This window comes from Podarcis muralis, chromosome Z, assembly GCF_964188315.1.
Source record: "Podarcis muralis chromosome Z, rPodMur119.hap1.1, whole genome shotgun sequence".
In the NCBI taxonomy this organism is placed as follows: domain Eukaryota; kingdom Metazoa; phylum Chordata; class Lepidosauria; order Squamata; family Lacertidae; genus Podarcis; species Podarcis muralis.
This window is the reverse complement of record NC_135673.1, coordinates 3,894,826-3,910,705: the sequence shown is the minus strand read 5'-3', so window position 1 is coordinate 3,910,705 and position 15,880 is coordinate 3,894,826. Positions and strand designations below refer to the sequence as shown.

Genomic DNA, 15,880 nt, shown 5'->3' with positions numbered 1-15,880 from the left:
CCCCTTGACTGGATCTGCTTCACACCCTTCCTAAGTGTTTCTGCCTGGCTGAAATGTGCTATTGGATTCTGATAATGCCTGGATGGGAGATAGAGAGGAGTGTGTGCAGAAACTAGCCTACTTCATAAAGGTAATAATTACATCTGATGCGCTCCCGACTTTTGGTTTTGGCTCTGCCCACCATGGCATCCGGCATCTGGACATCCGCCCACAAGGACAGTGTTTCCCTAACCTGGGGGACTTCTGTAACATACCGACAAATTCAGGGTGGGCAATTATAGTTGATTGGGAGGTTTAGTGCAATTGCACAAACCCACTTTCCCAAAAGATTAGACTTCTTTTAGGCAAGGTAAGTGACAGGAAAATGCAGGATAACAATAATAATTGATTTTTCCTGGTAGCAGCCTGGATGGAGAAATGATCATTAGTTAACTGCAAAACTTGTTTGGAAGTTTGCACTTGTAGATGAATTAACACAACACTGCAAAGTAGTCAGAGGTAACATTACCAGAAATAACTAGTCTCCCTGCATTTCTTCCATTAATTCACCACCAGAAGAACCTTCTGCTCACTTTTCTTATCAGAGAGGTTATATCCTGTTATCCTGAATTTTACCTTGATATTCTGGATTTTCATTATTTATATATCATGTCAGTGACTCTTGCCAAGTGTTTAAAGAAGGTTGTACTTAACTTTGCAAGTCTGCAAAGTTTGGCATTTATCTACACTGTATATTCTTTCCAAGGGAAGCAGGTGGCACTGTGGGTTAAACCACAGAGCCTAGGACTTGCCGATCAGAAGGTCGGCGGTTCGAATCCCCGTGATGGGGTGAGCTCCCTTTGCTCGGTCCCTGCTCCTGCCAACCTAGCAGTTTGAAAGCATGTCAAAGTGCAAGTAGATAAATAGGTACCACTCCAGCGGGAAGGTAAACGGCGTTTCCGTGTGCTGCTCTGGTTCGCCAGAAGTGGCTTAGTCATGCTGGCCACATGACTGTACACCGGCTCCCTCGGCCAATAAAGTGAGATGAGCGCCGCAACTCCAGAGTCGGCCACGACTGGACCTAACGGTCAGGGGTCCCTTTACCTTTACCTTTACATTCTTTCCAAAGTGTGTAATTGGAATGAAATGTCATTAAACAGCCAATGCCGTCTACACTCCCCTGCCTACTGAGATCAAGCAGGCGCCTTCACTGTGCTCTTTTCGGCACCTCCTAAAAACATTTTTGTTTAGACAAACCTACCCAGGTGCTTAGAAAGTTGAGGATGATTGTGTAGTATTTCAACTTTTGTACGTTTTAAAGTATGGTTGTGAATTTATCTTGATGTTATTATCTTCTTAAAAACCACTTTGAAAGGGTTTTTTGTCAAGCGGAGTATAAATCTTATTAAATAAATCAATAATAAGTACAAACATATCCAAACCAATGTCTTCAAGTTACAAGAAAGGAGATTCTGAATAAACTTTCTGAAAATAAGCACTGTTCAACAGTGGAACGGACTCCCCCAGAAGGCATTGGGCTTTCCTTTATTGGAAGTTTTAGAGCAGAGGTTGGGTGGCCATTTGTCACGGACGTTTTAGTTTAGTTTACAGATTAATAGATAAATAAAATTCCTGCATTGTGGGGGGTTGGGGTTGGGCTAGATGACCCTCAGGGTCCCCTTCCAACTTCAAGATTCTACGATTCTATGCTCTGAACAAATGCTGAATGAACAGATCTTCTGGAAGTACCACAGCTGTATTCCATGTGTTCTGGACTCCCACAGCCTCTGACATGCTAGCTGAGGCTGGTGGGAATGGCGACTGCAACAACATCTGGAAGGATGGGGAAGTCTGCCCTACAGTCAGGGCCATGATCCAATGACCCTGGCCAAAAAGTGAGTTCTGGGGAAGGGCTTACAGAAAATAAAGGAGGTGGTTCTCTTATAACAAGGTGGTATTAACTAAGTGAAAGTATGTGTAAGAAGAAGAAGAAGAGTTTGGATTTGATATCCCGCCTTTCACTCCCTTTAAGGAGTCTCAAAGCGGCTCACATTCTCCTTTCCCTTCCTCCCCCACAACAAACACCCTGTGAGGTGAGTGGGGCTGAGAGACTTCAGAGAAGTGTGACTGGCCCAAGGTCACCCAGCAGCTGCATGTGGAGGAGCAGAGACACGAACCCGGTTCCCCAGATTAGAAGAAGAAGAAGAGTTTGGATTTGATATCCCGCCTTTCACTCCCTTTAAGGAGTCTCAAAGCGGCTAACATTCTCCTTTCCCTTCCTCCCCCACAACAAACAGTCTGTGAGGTGAGTGGGGCTGAGAGACTTCAAAGAAGCATGACTGGCCCAAGGTCACCCAGCAGCTGCATGTGGAGGAGCGAGGAATCGAACCCGGTTTCCCAGATTATGAGACTACCGCTCTTAACCACTACACCACACTGGCTCTGAAATAATCACATATTCTTCCCCTTTCCACATCCAACCACATTTGCCTCTGGTCATAGCTGTCAACTTTTCCCTTTTCTTGCGAGGAATCCTATTCGGAATAAGGGAATTTCCCTTTTTTAAAAAGGGAACAGTTGACAGCTATGCCTCTGGCATGACAAGCATGCCCCTATTTTCAGCTCTGATAGTGTCCAGTGCCCCTTTGCATGTGTGCATCTAGAAAGGCATGCCTGAAGCACCACAGGAAACAGGAACAACTCTTAGATGTCCGTAAAGCACCTCGGCTTCTGAAGGACTTGATTCTTCTCTGCAGGCACAGGCTCCAACCCTGAACTCCAGACAAACCCTCCCTGGCCTTCAACCTATTCGTGCACATCATGCTCCCTTTTGATGTGACAGGGAGAAACAGGACGTTAGACAGGCAACAGGAAACGCATCAGCTATGCCGGTGGGGTTTACAAGCCCTGAGATGACACTGCAGTTTGCAGGCTGTCCTCAAGCCAAGGGTTATTCAGCTAAAAAGCTGGCCAGTGAGGAGGATGGGGATAGACGAATCTGACCCCCTCTGCTCTTCGTTTGTTGGTCTTGGGTGGCAAGTCAACAAAAGGGATCCTGGTTTTTGCTGAAGCCTGGGCAGAAGGTTAAATACAACTCCCTGGCTGGGCTCTTAATGCCACCCTGCAGCAGGGAGCCCACTGGACTGGACTCAAGGGAACCCTGCAGAGTTCGTTCATTGTGTCTTGATGATTCAAAACACAGAGGACAAGTCAATTAGCCCCCCTTTTTTTCAGAAAAAGAACAATTTTTAAAATCCTGCCAAAAGGATTTGTGTGTGTGTTTTTAAAGACGACCACAGAATCTGTACATCAGCAGTGCTATTGTAATTGTTCAGAATTATACAATTTGGAGAGACATCTAGTTTGATTTCCTTCAGAAGCTGATCACACTTTGGGCCAAATTAAGCTAGGTGCTTCTTTCACAATTTGCAGTTGTGTGAGTGGCTTATTCAGCGTGAAGAGCAGGAAGGGGTGTGTTCTTCGGAATCCCTCACTAAAAGTGTGGAGGGTTTCCCCCATCATTTTGAGCAGGGATTCCCATGCAGGTTCACTTGGAAACTTCTGCTAATACGATAGGGAAAACCTCTGTTTTCGCAGTCCAAAACACCTTCCTGAAATAAGAAGAGGTTTGCATAGATCCCATCCAACCCATCAGGATTTAACCTGTGCTTATCAGCCGAAATTTGCCAGCTGAAATCTACATCTATACACTATAAATCAACAGACAAACTACTTTCCAAAATATACAGCACTGTAGATGAATCACTTACATCCCCAGGTCACTGTAAGCAGCTCTTGAGCTCCCTCCTGCCTTCCTCTCCTCCAGCCTCCTGTCTCTGTTTCTCCACCTCTTCACAGTTCCACCCTTATCTAGCCTTCCTTCCCTCCCAGAGGGCAGAGTCATCCCCACCTACGCCTAGCAGCTATCTGGGCTTCCATCAAACCTCCCAAAACAGGTGCAGCAGCTTCTCCCTCGCCATGTGAACGGCACACCGGTTGCACTATCCCCCTCTGGCCTCACAGGATTCATCTATCTCCATATTGTCCACACTGACCAGCAGAGGCTCTCCAGGGTTTCAGACTGTCAAAATTCCCAGCCCTACCTGGACGTGCCAGGGATTGAACTTGGGACCGTTTGCATGGAAGGCAGGTGCTCTTACACTGAGCTATGGCTCTTGCCCAAAAGGAAGGGGTTCAATCCGCTATTCAACTACCCTTTGAGCCATTTGATAAAGGGAAACAAGTTTATTAAGCAGTCAAAGTGGGAACCCAGGAACTGGAAAGCAGAGCTCCTCTTACTCAACACTTGAGTTCACCATGGCTTATTATTGTGATGTAACACTGCTACTTCTTACTCACTGTTACAAACCTGACAGTCTTGATTCCTTTGACTGGACCTGTCACCAAGCAACCAATGAGCAAGCATGGACTTGGCAAAAAGAATGTTCATGCCCCCAAATGATATTTTCCTTTAAAGCAGGAGAGTATCAGGTTTCATTTGGGAGACAGACAGATTTATGGGAATTGTTGATCAGGAGTCAAGCTGGATGAAAGGCATGTGGTGTGACATGTGCGCGTGCTTTGAGCATCTGAGGCAGGTTTAGTGGTTTTGCTACCTGTTAGACTTGCTTCCACTGTATTCCACTTGTACATTTGTAAATGAGAGACACACTATGAACACAAGGAAACCTCCCAGTGTTCTCTGCACTAGTGCAGAGGTGGAAACTGTGGCCCTCCAGATGTTAAAGGTAAAGGGACCCCTGACCATTAGGTCCAGTCGTGAGGGACTCTGGGGCTGTGGCACTCATCTCGCTTTATTGGCCGAGGGAGCCGGCGTACAGCTTCCGGCTCATGTGGCCAGCATGACTAAACAAGAGCAGCACACAGAAACGCCGTTTACCTTCCCGCCGGAGCGGTGCCTATTTATCTACTTGCACTTTGACGTGCTTTCGAACTGCTAGGTTGGCAGGAGCAGTAAGCAAGCAACGGGAGCTCACCCCGTCACGGGGATTTGAACCACCAATCTTCTGATTGGCAAGTCCTAGGCTCTGTGGTTTAACCCACAATGCCACCAGCGTCCCTTCTCCAGATGTTGCTGGACCACAAAATCACCACCCCCGTCCTAGCACTGCCCTGTTGCCACACCGGCATGTTGTGCTCACACCACATTTCTAAGCAGTGAGAAGTTCCAGGGACGCAGCACTTTTCAGGCTTGCCTCCCCTCAGAAGGTTGTTGCTGGAGGCTTAGTGCCATTTCGTAACATTAATGTTTATTTACCAATGTGTAGGCTGAGCACTCCAACAAAATGGGAAAGGGCCATCATGTGCTTTGAACACAGTCCCTGGCATCTCCAGGTAAGGCTGGGAGAGAACCCTGTCTAAAGCCTTGGAGAGCTACTGCCAGTCAGTGTAGGCGATACAGAGCTGGATGGACCAATGGCCTGGCTCTGTATAAGGCAGCTTCCTGTGTTTGTAATAGCTTTGCACAACAGTCACTCACAAACACAGCCTTCCTTTTTAGCCTTTTAGCTGTGCTTCCTTCTTTCCTCAAATACTGTGTGTTCTTTTGACGCATGCATATCGTTTAAATAACCGATACTGGCTTTCCCCCCAACCTTTCCACTGTGGACTTTCAAAACCTTTGCAAAGCAGAGGCCCATGATTAGAATCCTGATACAGAGAAGCAAAGCCCTGCACCTTCTACGACAATGGTGAGCCCATCACAGTCCTGGTTGCCAGGGTGAAATATGGGCAGAGAAAGCTGCTTTGTGCCAAGTCAGACCAGGAGGGTTCAGCGCCCTCACCAGCCAAATTGGTGCCACCGCTGGCTGGGGCTGACAGCAGTTCTTGTCCAAATCCTCTGCAGGGCACTGTGTTGGGGAAGACTGGTCTCCCCTGACTAGCAGAGGTGGTGGGGTATTTCACCACTGCCTGCTAAGAAGCACTCTCCTTCTTCCAGTATTATTATTATTCTTCCAGTATTACAGTGGTACCTTGCTTTTCAAACTTAATCTGTTCTGGAAGTCGATTCCAAAACCAAAGCGTTCCAAAACCAAGGCGCGCTTCCCCATAGAAAGTAATGCAAAACGGATTAATCCATTCTAGACTTCTAAAATCAACCCCTAAAACAGCAATTTAACATTAATTTTGCTATCCAACAAGACCATTGATCCATAAAATGAAAGCAATAATCAATGTACTGTACAATAAAATAAATAAGACAGTATTGTAGATGATAAAAACTAAAATAACAATAATAATTCTTACCTACACTGATGATAGTCATTGTTTGGATGGGGGGGGGGGGCTTTTATGCATTTCTGCAGTCACACAATCAATCAATCAATCAATCAGTAGCTGAACTGGGTTCCACACAGTCATAAAAACAAATTAACCGAAAAAGCCTCAAAAACAAAAACACAAAATAAATAACAAAAACAAAAGCACCAAACTTAATCTGTTCCAGAAGTTAGTTTGACTTCCGAAATGTTCGAAAACCAAGGCGCAGTTTTTGATTTGTGCAGGTACCCCAGAAACAATAACTGACAGCCGCATTGGACGTTCGGCTTCCAAAAAACGTTCAAAAACCGAACACTTACTTCTGGGTTTTCAGCATTTGGGAACCAAAGCGTTTGAGTACCAAGGCATTTCAGAACCAAGGTACCACTGTACATGGCTTTGAAAATAACAACAACACAGATACTTATCTCCCCCAGTCCACCACCAAAAAGTGATTTCCTTATAGCTGCTCTTTATATCTATATATATAGATATAGATATATACACACACTGGAGTGAAAAGGACACCTTATGCTTGGAAAGGTGTGGTGATGCTTAAAAGGCCCCTTAATGCTCAAAAAGCATTTACCTGGAGGCCAGGTGAGTAGAAGATCTGGGCCTTAGAGATCAGAACAGGGTCAGGAATGTGGAGGGGCCTCCTCAAAATCTTCACCCCCCCCCCAGACCTAGGTCTGAATGAGGCAATGTCCTAATCTCTTTAAGGTAATTTCTGTGCCACAGGAGAAGCACACACGACACACTCAGTAAAATTGTTGGGCTTTCAATTTCTGGCAGGTTTTGTGGCCATGCTGCGGAGAGCGAACCCTATAGTATCCTGGAGGAACTCTCTGCAGGTTAGCAAAGCAAAAACTGCAATTTATCCCCCATCCCTTTCAATAAGAAATATTACACACATGCTGCCTCGGTTGCTTGAGAAAACAGGTGATTGCAGCAGGGAACTCTGGGATGGGGGAGGATTCTCACACATATCAAATTATCTTTTTTAGAAGAAGAAGAAGACGACAAAGCCTTAGTATTATCTATTCATCTTATGTTTAGAGCCAGCCTTACTTCCCCCACCACCCAAAGAAACATTAAAACACCAGCTCTTAAGGATGGACTTAAAAATATCCACCACACTCATTCCTGAAATATGAGCCTTAAATTCTGAGAAGTCCTTTTCAGTGATATTAAACCAACATACAATTAAACATCCCGAATGGTAGCTCCCTCCCCCTCTACTCCATTTTACTCCACTCTCGTTATCTGCAAAGGAATAATAGAGTACTAGCTTCACCCAGGAGGAGCCAAGCTTAAAGTCCTCCCAGCTTCACAGCAACCCACTGATGCTATTACGAAAAATAATGGCAAAGGAAGAAAGGGAGCAACGATAATAGGCAAGCCTGCTATGATAAGCCTCGTTAGACATAAACCAGACACAAGATGAGGCTGTGAAGACTGCACCCCTAGCAAGGTCTACTCAGAAGCAAGACCCGTTGAATCTAATGGCGCTTGCTCACAGGTAAGTGGAGGTAGGTCTGGGGACTGAATTAGGGCGTCCGCAGCATTAAACCAAACGAAAGCATAGCTGGGGCCTGACAGCTAGGAAACGAAGGATATTATTATATATTATTACGCGCACACAAAGGAGAAAATAAGGTCAATAGCCCCGCTTCTACACCCACTCCCCAAACAGAAAGTGGGGGGAGAGGCAGCTTTTTTTATAGGCATCTTTGCACAATAGCCCCCTTTCCTTAACACACACACACACAAGTTGCGGGGGGTCTGTATCCACCCGGCTTTAGAATGAGCAGCAGCATCCTGGGACGTACCCCCTGACAAAAGGCTCCCCTCTCTTTCCAGTCCCCACCCCCGATGTAGCGCTCTGTGATGCTGCAGCGCTATAGACACTGACACAGCAGCAACCCACCTCTCTCTGCTATCCTACGGAGCTCTGTGGCTACTGAGTGTCACAACATCGCATCCTCCTCGCGGGGCAGAGGATGCGGGTCCAGCAGTAACAGCTGGTTCAGCAGCTGTCAGAAGGGCAGGATCTTGTCTTCTCCTGCCTCCTCCTCCTCCTCCTCCTCCTCCTCTTGCAAAGGCTCTCCTGATCAGCCCAGCGGCTGCGGCTCCTCCTGGCTTTGGCACTTCCTTCCTCCTCCCTTTTCCACCTGCACTGCCCTCCCTCCCGCATGAGAATTGCAAGCGGGAGGAGAAAATGAAGAAACCAAACGGCAGCGACAGCAGCAGCTAGCCACTGATGCTGCAGGAGCTCTGGCAAAAGGGGGTCCTGCAGGGGGCGAGAGAGAGCAGCGCTTTGGCGCAATGCACCGCGGGATTTGTAGTCTTTCCTGCGCTCCCGCAGCCTTGCACGTGGGTGGGGAAGGTCTGTGTGCTTTGACTTTCCTCCTTTCTTTACTCTTGTACCGCTTTTTCATTCTCTCTTTCTCTCCCACTACCTAGCTCGGTTTCCTCCTGTCCTAGCCCCTGGTCCTATGGCAATGGCCCTCCCACCGCACGTTAAAACGATCCCAAGCAGTTTCACATATTAATTTTATTTTTTGTGTAAAAGCTTCAGGCAGCAAAGCAAGAGCTGGGAGTTTGCAAAAGAAGTTTCAAAGGAGAAGCGAAGAGGCTCGCGGTGTCCCCGCGCGCGCCTTGCAGAGTCGGTGGCCTTAAGACGCCTTTGCAAAGGGACAACTGGCGACAGGAAAAAGTACGGCTCTGTAATCAGATCAAGAGCTCAGCCGAGCCGCAACTGGTGGAGGGAGGGAGGGAGGGAGGGAGGGCAAAAAGAGGACGGGCAGGATCATCCCTCGCTATCTAGCAGGCTCTGTGGCGCAATGGATAGCGCATTGGACTTCTAGACTAATGACTGGGTGAAGTCATTCAAAGGTTGTGGGTTCGAGTCCCACCAGAGTCGCGTTTTGCTGTGCTTCCTTCAACTCAAAACTTTAAAAGAAGTAAAAATAAACAAATAACACGACCAGCTCCTCTGGGGGGCAAAGTTGACTACATAAAAGTTTTGTTAAAATATTTTTAAAAATCCATTTATTCATTTTATTTTGTTATACCTTTTTTTTTTTTTTTACAACATGCCAATATTTCGCACCAGTCGTAGCTGGAGACTCAAGTTGAAACCTGTATGCGTGCTTAACTAAGAACTCGATGGGGCTTACTTCTGGGTAGAGGCTTGCAAGGTGACTTCCAGAGTGTCACAAAGTGGATTTGGTGCTCTTGCGCAGCAAACTCACTGCCCGCCCCCCAACAAACAGCACCATGGATATTATTATTATTATTTGCAGTAAGGAAAGTCATGGTTGCTGAATTGCAGAGTTGGAAGGGAAGGTCATCTGGTCAAATATCCTGCAAAGCATCCTGCTCACAGTTATCTCTGGGTGGGCTCAAACCACCAACCTTCTGCATAAGAGCTAGAAGCATTAACCCGCAGTGCCACAGGCTCCACACATGCTTAGGTGAAGTAGTTGGATAACTTCCCCTCAAGCAAATAGGAACAAGTGCTTGATGAACAGGACATATGGTACAGCCCTAAGGTTTCACCTGTAAATTAGGGTGAGTATTTTTATTAACTGATTAACTGACAGATTAAGGCTGCAATCCCTAAGCCCATTTACCTGGGTGTAAGCCTGATTGAATTGATGCTTTTGAGTTCTGGTGCTGGAGGAGACTCTTGAGAGTCTCATGGACTGCAAGAAGATCAAACCTATCCATTCTGAAGGAAATCAGCCCTGAGTGCTCACTGGAAGGACAGATCCTGAAGCTGAGGCTCCAAGACTCCCTGGAAAAGACCCTGATGTTGGGAAAGATGGAGGGCACAAGGAGAAGGGGACGGCAGAGGACGAGATGGTTGGACAGTGTTCTCGAAGCTACCAGCATGAGTTTGACCAAACTGCGGGAGGCAGTGGAAGACAGGAGGGCCTGGCGTGCTCTGGTCCATGGGGTCACGAAGAGTCGGACACGACTAAACGACTAAACAACAACAAAGCCTGATTGAAATCTCATGGACTTCTGAGTAGAAATGGGGCACTTCCAGACTGTCACTATTTTGGGGTGGGATTCAAACACACAGCTGCAAATTCAGGTTGTGCAGTTAGTCAACCGGGAGATCTTCGGCATCAAACTTGCTTCACATAAAAAAATCCAGCATGGGTGTAGCTTGGCTTTATTGGGGGGCGGGGAGGCTTTATGTTAGTGGGGGAAGAACCGAGTTATCTGTGATGCATTTGGTCAGGTAAGTATTTTTATTTATTTACTTGATTTATGGGGGAAACAGGTGCCCCACCCCCACCCTCCTTGGCTATGCCCATGGGATCCAGACATTGCAGTGGGGATAGTGATAGAGGAAATGTACCAAAAATTTCAGGATGACACCTCCTTTGGTGCAACATCATCTAACCTCCCTGCAAGCAAATCAGGATGAATGCTCATTAAGGGCTCTTCCATACTGGGCCAGTCTATAACTGGGCTTAATGTGGATCTCTAGAGTCCCTATGCTTTGAAAATCCAAATAGGAGAGTTGTACTGACTGCATAGGGAATCTCTGGGTTTAGGGAGAAGAAAGTGTGGGGGCAGAACTAATAGGTAGGGGGAAACACGCTGAAAACAGTATAGCGACAGTGCCTGCTCGGTGTTAATTAAGCTGGGAATTCTAAAGTCTAAGGACTGAAAGACTGACACATGGTCCTTGTAAAAAGACAAGCTCAGTTTAGCAAAGGAGTTGAGATAGGCTTAGTACAGTTTACTTGAATAATTCCCCTTCTTCTGTTTCACAGCTGGGATTAGTAATGTTTGCTGAGGAAGCCAGAAGCCAAAACTTTAACTAAGCAGTCATAAACCTATTTCTGTGCGGTCATTCATTTATCTGCAAATATTATAATTTAGTTTTCTTTGACAGTATCTTTTTAGTATCTAAATCCTGCTTGATTGCTTTATTGTCGCTTAGAAGAGGTAGATGTGACTAACTGGGAAACATTTCATTAATTGCTGTGTTGTTCTAATGAGATTGCTTTACTGTATATTTTCTTATGGTTGTTTATGTTTCAATGGGATCATTTACTCTGTATTTTAATTAGGAATATTTATATTTTAATATCTGTGCGCTGGTTTTCATATTTTGCTTAGAAATCTACCTTAGAATTAAGTAGTATATAAATTATTATATTATGTCATTCTTACTGTACACCAAAAGCCTTTTTGCCCTTTCTGGGGCACCTTAAGCAAGCAAATCTGACTTCACGCTGGCCCAGTATACCTGAAGGAGCGTCTCCACCCACATCGTTCTGCCCGGACGCTGAGGTCCAGTGCCGAGGGCCTTCTGGCAGTTCCCTCATTGCGAGAAGCAAAGCTACAGGGAATCAGGCAGAGGGCCTTCTCGATGGTGGCTCCCGCCCTGTGGAACGCCCTCCCATCAGATGTCAAAGTGATAAACAACTACCTGACATTCAGAAGACATCTGAAGGCAGCCCTGTTCAGAGAAGTTTTTAATGTGTGACATTTTAGTGTATTTTTGGTCTTTGTTGGAAGCCACCCAGAGTGGCTGGGGAAACCCAGCCAGATGGGCGGGGTACAAATAATAAATTATTATTATTACTATTATTATTGGTCATAAAGATAAAGGTAAAGGTACCCCTGCCCGTTCGGGCCAGTCTTGCCAGACTCTAGGGTTGTGCGCTCATCTCACTCTATAAGCCGGGGGCCAGCGCTGTCCGCAGACACTTCCGGGTCACGTGGCCAGCATGACAAGCTGCATCTGGCGAGCCAGCGCAGCACACGGAACGCCGTTTACCTTCCTGCTGGTAAGCGGTCCCTATTTATCTACTTGCACCCAGGGGTGCTTTCGAACTGCTAGGTTGGCAGGCGCTGGGACCGAACGACGGGAGCGCACCCTGCCGCGGGGATTCGAACCGCCAACCATGCGATCGGCAAGTCCTAGGCGCTGAGGTTTTACCCGCAGCGCCACCCGCGTCCCATTATTGGTCATACCTTTTTTAAAAAAGGGAGGAACTTAAGTCTTTAAATGGGATGCTTGTTTGTTTGTTTAATAGAGGATTTGTACTCACCATTCCATCTGCAGAAACCAGCTTACTACAGAAGTAACATGCCAGTGGCCCCCAACCCTTTGGGGCCCAGGGGACACATCCGGAAAGCTAAGAAACTATTGTGGGCATCACAAGCTCCCCATTTAACAAGAGGAAAGCTAGCGATGCTCAGAATGCACCCAAAACAGGCAAAACACGTACATGGTTTCTATGCCAGACAAATAAAACAGAGGCAAACAATGCAGGCAACCCACAACCAATCAAAAGTGAAAGCTGCCAATACTATTACTTAAAATTAAAATGGGGAGTGGCAGAGTTGAGGCAAGTTGCAGGGCTGCTAACTTGAATAAAATATTGGGGGGGCCCAAGTAAGCCCCACCCCGCATAATTGATCACATGGTGTGGCACGCACACACTATTTGAATGGCAATGCCCATGAACTTTTGGGGGTCCTTACCCCCTCAAATATTTTATTGGGGCCCCCTGAAGACCATGTTGCCCATAGGCACAATATCGTGTAGAAATTTCACATTTTCAATCATGCATAATCTTTGCCGCCCCTTCTCCAGAAAAGGAAAATTGATGTTGCATGCCACATTTTAGAAGGGAACTGGGCAAATGCTGTGTGTGAGAGTTAAGTACAAATAAACGAATAAATAATTCGTTATAATGATGAACAAAGCAAGCAAGCAAGCAAGCAAGCAAACAAACAAACAAACAAACAAACATGGAAAGGCTTAAAATTATGAAGCAGAATTTGGGGGGAGGGCATCAGCTGGTGGCCCAGATCTCCTGCCCCCTTGTTTATTTATTTAGTATTTTAAAAGCTGTTTGTAGAGTAGCTGGGCACAGCACTTGTGAAACGCCAGCCACCCACCATCTTAAATTCTATGCAGAGTTGTGTGTCAGGCGGCTAGCACAGAATAGGGCCATCATAAAGTAAACACTACAACTACCCTGGTATCTGAGAGAAGGCACCAGTTACTGTGGAAATAACACTGCCAAGCTGTGTGATTGCTTCCATGTCCCCCTCATGCCTGCTCAACCTGCATAAAATGAAAACCTATTCTGACAAATTCACCGCAAGCCTGCAGCTCTGTGAAAGGAGCCCTTCCAGGCCAATCCTATGAAGGCAGAAAGGGAAGTTAACATCTGCCTTTGTTTACCACAGTGTGGCTTTTAATCCCGGTTGGTGATGTGGGTGTAGAAAGAAAGGGAGTCAGCTGCCTGGGAAAGGATGGAGAGGAGGAAAAGTTGCCAAGCGAGGCAAGCGAGGCAGGCAGGCAGACTGAAGCATCTTGTGCAGAAGGGGAAACTCGAAAAATTAGATTATCGTGGAAAAGTTCCTTTATTTCATTACCGGTAATTCAACTTCAAAGGTGAAACTAATATATGAGATCGACTCATGACATGCAAAGCGAGATGTGCTTCTACTTCTCAGAGGTCCAATCTTGCTCGATTTGCAATCCTTGTTTTCCTTGAATATTCTAATTTTCTGAGATTGTTAATTTGGGGTTTTCATCAGCTGTACGCCATGATCATCACAATGATAACAAATCAAGGCTTGACATATCTCGCTTTGCATGTCATGAGTCAATCTCCTATATTAGTTTCACCTTTGAAGTTGAATTACTGAAGTAAAGGAACTTTTCCACGATATTCTAATTTTTCAAGTTTCACCTGTATGGTATGAGTGGAATGTGAAAGGAGAATGGGAGAAGTTGTTACAGCAGATGTGTTAACAACATTGGGCAGACGCGTGGAGGCGGGAAAGAAGAATATGAAACAAACCTTCTTCTCTGTTTAGTGCCTTTGGCTCAGCAGAGTGCCTAAAACAGGGAGGATGGGTCACAACACCTCCAGAGCACTTAACCTGAGGGAAGCTGAGTTATGGAACACCATGCTGCAAGGAAAGTGCTGTGGCAAAGAATTAAGCCATTTCCAAATACAGGTCAGATACAGGATTAGGTGCCAGTGACTGTCAGATGAATATGCCAAATTCTACCTCCATTTTGAAGCTGGTTCTGCCCCCCCCTGCCCCCACATTGCAAGGCCAGTGGGGTGGGCCTCCGTCTCAGTTTTCAGCAGTCTCACTGTGGGTCCTGGACTGATGCTATGATAACTTGGTATAAGGGCAGCATCTTCTGTCCCTAAGGATCGGTCAGCTTGACCATGTGCCCTTCTAGGGATGCAGTGAGGCCTGACCCCAGCATGGCGTCCTTTTTAAAAAAAGTGTGCTTAATCTGGACATGCTTACTTAGGAGAAAAGGCAGGTGTAGGCCCCTGAGCTGCAATGTGTTCTCTTTCCAGATTGGGGCCCTATGCAAGTTATATGCTGAAAATCACTCCCCTGCCTGCTATTTGCTCCCAAAGAGTAGTTTGAAATACTCTTAAGAAAGAACACCAGAAAGAGGGGTTTTTTAAAATACAAAAACCTGGCGCATGGCACCAATCCATCTCATCTGGAACACCAAGTGCCTACCTCTATCCAGAAGGGTGCATGAGTAACAATACATGTCACACTTTGGATTTGGCAAACTTGCTTAAAAAAAATAAAAATGTGGTTACAAACGTTGTAGACGTTTGTATCTGCCTATGGGCAGACACAGTGCACAATGATGATTTGATAATAACAACAACCACACACACACGCCACTCATCTGACTGGGTTACCCCAGCCAGTCTGGGCGATAGCAGTATTTAAGGAAATCTGATAGCTTAGGGTGCCTTATAAGAGGAGCAGAGAACCTGCGGCCCGTCATGTGTTGCTGGACCACAACTGGCTGGGGCTGATGGAGCTGCGGGTCCAGCAACATCTGGCAGGCCACATCCCTGCACTGAAAGATTATTCTGTTTTGACAGATCAGTTTCCCCGGACAACTCAGTCCCACAAACCCAAATTGAACATATTGCCTGGCCTCCCAGCATTTACCAACAACTACAGTTCATGCACCTGACTTGTGACATGTTAAGTCTTTGAAGTCATTACAAGGTGCTATTGCAAAACCGTACTGCTGTGTTTTCACTCCCAGACAGGTGGCTGATTCCAGGTAGGTATTAATTGCAGAATCAGTGCTCCTCATGCCTGCAATTTTATTTTATTGCAACATCCAGATTAAGACACTGGCACCAGAAATCCAGTCTGAGTTCTCTCCCACCCTCAGTTTAATATGTAATTGAACAACATCAGCACCTTTTCCCCCAACCCTGTCTGTGATATCACAACGACCCATTCACCCTGTCTGTTAAGACAAAACCCTCAAAAGGCTTCACAGATCTGCTGTAGCCTTAAAGAGTCCTATATCAGCAGCAAGATCCCAACTTATCCTCAGTAGAGAGGTAAGGATGTACGGGTGTAGAGAATGTGGTGGCGGTGGGAATGGATACAAGCAGCAATAAAACGGCAAAAGAAGATGACACTTCCAATAAGCATACTGGCAACTGCAGTACTTGGGAGATAATATAATCACCCCAATTTTGCAATGCTAATTAACACCTGTAATGGAAAGGGAAACCAACCAGGCCAGTATTTAAGGAGATCTGGGGCAGAGCTTAACCCT

At 46.1% G+C, this 15,880-nt stretch overlaps 1 protein-coding gene and 1 non-coding gene across 5 annotated transcripts in view; one reads left to right on the top strand and one right to left on the bottom strand.

Annotated features, from left to right (window-relative positions):
• The window catches only part of SLC27A4 (solute carrier family 27 member 4), a 43,322-nt gene extending 34,800 nt beyond the window's left edge, over positions 1–8,522 (bottom strand). For 2 of the 4 annotated variants that reach the window (XM_028715267.2, XM_077922640.1), the window contains exon 1: positions 8,189–8,521. The gene's annotated coding sequence lies outside the window, so the exon portion shown is untranslated. Of the gene's footprint in view, positions 1–3,749; positions 3,830–8,188 lie in introns of those variants that run through there. The other 2 variants (XM_028715269.2, XM_028715268.2) reach the window with 2 other exon arrangements.
• Positions 8,523–9,090: 568 nt separating this feature from the next.
• TRNAR-UCU (transfer RNA arginine (anticodon UCU)) lies at positions 9,091–9,184 on the top strand. Its single transcript has 2 exons — positions 9,091–9,127; positions 9,149–9,184. It is a non-coding gene; the product is annotated as a tRNA-Arg (tRNA).
• The last annotated feature ends 6,696 nt before the right edge of the window (positions 9,185–15,880 follow it).